Genomic DNA, 3,418 nt, shown 5'->3' with positions numbered 1-3,418 from the left:
CCCAACAAAATCTATTTTGAAAATTGGTTTTGGAAGACAGAAAATGTCCAAATTCCAAATTACTACAGCTAAAACAAACAAAAAATCTCTAACTCTTTTTCTTTTGATGATCTCCACTCAAAATCTAGTTTATGCTAATGAAAGAATTTTGGATTTATAGACCTTCAACACACAAATGAAACATATGATATGCCATTTTCTCCTGGACTCAAATGTCTGTTTGGGAAACCTTCAGGTATTCAAATCATTATTTCCCTACACAGAACACATTTTTTTTATCTGAATTCTTCCAATTCTTTCTCTCTTGTGAGCATTTAATTTCAGTTTGATCTATTTTTAATGGAATAATAGCACCACATTATCTGACACAGTGCTAGGAGACGACGCTTAAAATTTAGAAGACATTTGATTTGGAAAGAACTTCCTCCTCAGAATAGTGGCTACCTTACTAACGTGTATGGACTAAAGATTTCAGCCAATAAAGAGCTTTAGTCTTAGGTATCTAATGCTGCAATAATAAAAAAATATCATAAGTGCATTAACTTTATAAAAGTATTTTTTTACAGTTTATGAGTCTAGATGTCCCACTTCAAGGTGCCAGCTCTAGCAGAAACTCTCTGACAGTTGTGGGAAGTTGTGGGAAGAATCTTTTATCCTTCAGCATTTGGAGATCATTCCCTAGGTGTCTTCTGGTATCCAGACATTTCACAGGTTTTTCCTTCCTAAGAATTATTTTGATTTTTCATTTTTATGCTATTTCTGTATCAATTATTAAATAATGATATTTTTATTATTGATCATGTTTTTCTATTTATTTACATGCTTGTAATTTTAATACACTATGGAGCGACATCTACTTCTGTAATAGCTTGCCTTTGGAAACCCTATGAACCTGGAGAGAGGATGAGAGACACACAAGTGTTGAGGATTCTCCTTCATAGAACCGCTATGAGTCATCAGTGACTCAACATTGTTTTCAACATTGTTGTTGTTTGCCGTCACGTTGAAACTAACCCATACCTTACTGTCCTGTGGGTTTTCAGAGGTAGCTAATTACACAGGATGCGATTCCCAAGCCTTTTTTGAAGAAAATCTGGTGGGTTCAAATCACATGATTTTGAGATTGCAGTGCAGCCTCTTACAACTAGGGCATTAGAGCTCCCTAATAGACTACTAGACATTGTGATTTTGTGTTGTTGGGTGCTAGATTTTACTTTTAATAGCATGAGGTTTTACTATTCCAATACCTACGGTTGTGTGAGATCATTTTAATACTTCATTTTAAGGTTTGTTAGGTAATCTTTATTCTTGAATTCATCTAGCCAATTTCTATCAAGAATCTTGATATCTTGATCAGTGTCCTATATTGCAAGGACTATCCATGCTGTCTCAATGTACATAAATGTTCTAAGCTTTGGTGAACTCTAGAAAATCATTGTTGCAGCACTTCTTAGAAATTCTTCCCCCATTCACATGGAGTTTCTCTTCAGGCATGTGAGTATCAGTATAAACAGGCTTAGAGAGAAACTTTCTGCTAAAGTGTGGGGCCTTCTCTCAAACAACCACATTGCCAAGAGTCAGATCCACACATTTTTCCTGACTATTCATGCTTGGTAGGGTGGAAGGACAGCACAGGAGGGGAAGGCCCTCTATGAAATGGATTGATTCAGTGATGGGGTAATCAGGTTGGGTGTATTGGAGGCAGTGCAATTTGCACAGAAGAGAGCAGAGTTTAGGGCTATTGTACATAGGGTCGCTATGAGTCGCAAGCAACTCGACGGCACATAACAACAATAACATTGCTCCTGATGTCCAATACTTGTATCATCATCTTAGAAATAATTGTTCTTCCTTTGAGTTCCTCTGACTCTTCGAGTTTCAACTTATAACCAATTTATTTGATTTCTTTTTCCTACAGAGTACCTTAGTTGTCTAGAGTTATCTTAACAGAAATAGAACATATGGATGGTCTTAACAAACTGTCCAAATTAAAAATGCCAACTCCATGAGGAGGATGTCTTTCTTTCTTGGTTTTGGAAGCAGATCCCTTTTGCCTTCAGTATCTGTAGGACTGAATTTCTTGTATCTATCCATGTGTCTTCATCTTTCTAGTGTAAGGACCTCACTCTAACATACATATTAGACCACTAGATATTCTTCCTTAGTGATACTGTGGTACTGCCTTTCTTCTTGCTTTTCTCCCAATTTGTATCTTCTAGGATATTAAGTGTTACAGGATACATTCTAGGGAAATTAAGCCTCAAGTTATTATACTAAGGAAAAATATTGAAGGAACTAGAAAATATCAAAATAATAAGAAAGGAATACAGAGAGTCATTGCTCCAAAATGAATTGGACAACACTGGCATATTTCAGGAAGTACCTAATAATTTAAAGCCAATGGTAATGTAGGAAGATATTTGAAGCTGCACTGAAGGCATGGGCAAAAACTAAAACCTCGGGAATCAATGAGATAGCAGTTGATACTTTTCAAATAGTAGATGTGACCCTGAATGTGCTCATCAGTCTACGCCAAAATTAGAGGTCAATTTCCTGGTCAACTGTCTGGAAGATGTCCATGTTGGTTCCCATTCCAAAAAAGTTGATGGAATAGAATGTCGAAATTATTAAACAATATCATTAATTCACATGCAAGCAAACTACTGCTGTAGATTATTGAAAAATGGCTAGAATATAACATAGACAGGGAACTGAAAGAGATCTAAGATGTATTTAAGAGAGGCCTTGGCATTCTGGCTGAAATCAGAGATTTCCAGATAAATGTCTAATTGTGATTAATTTACTGTGAAAAAAGCATTTGACTGTGTGGATCATAAAAAGTAATGGTTGAAATTGTGAAGAATGGGAAGCCCAGAACACCAAATTGTACTTGTGTGTATAAGATATTGTTATTGTTATGTGCTGTCAAGTCACTTGCGACTCATAGCAACCCTATGTACAATAGCCCTAAACTCTGATCTGTCCTTTGCCAATCGCAATGTCTCTGACACTCTCATCATGATTATCCCAGTCACTGAATCAATCCACCTCATAGAGGGCCTTCTCCTGTGCCATCCCTCCACCCTCCCAAACATGACGTCCCTCTCCAAGGACCTATCCCTCCTTACAACATGTCCAAAGTATGTCAGATGAAGCCTCGAAATCCATGCCTTCAAGGAGCAGCCTGGTTTAACCTTCTCCAAGATGAACCTGTTTGTTTATTTAGCAGTCCATGATATACTCAATACTCTTCTCTGGCACCACAGGTCAAAGGCATCAATTCTCCTTCTATCCTCCCTGGTCATTATCTAACTCCCTGATGCATAACAAATGATTACAAAGACCATGGCCTGTATTAGACGCACCTTAGTCTCCAGAGAGACACCATTGCTCTTCAGTACTTTAGAGAGGTCCCTAA

This window comes from Elephantulus edwardii, unplaced genomic scaffold (genome assembly GCF_000299155.1).
Source record: "Elephantulus edwardii isolate Elephantulus edwardi_28Jun2011 unplaced genomic scaffold, EleEdw1.0 scaffold00009, whole genome shotgun sequence".
NCBI classification, from domain to species: Eukaryota; Metazoa; Chordata; class Mammalia; order Macroscelidea; family Macroscelididae; genus Elephantulus; species Elephantulus edwardii.
Note: the sequence above shows the minus strand (reverse complement) of the source record.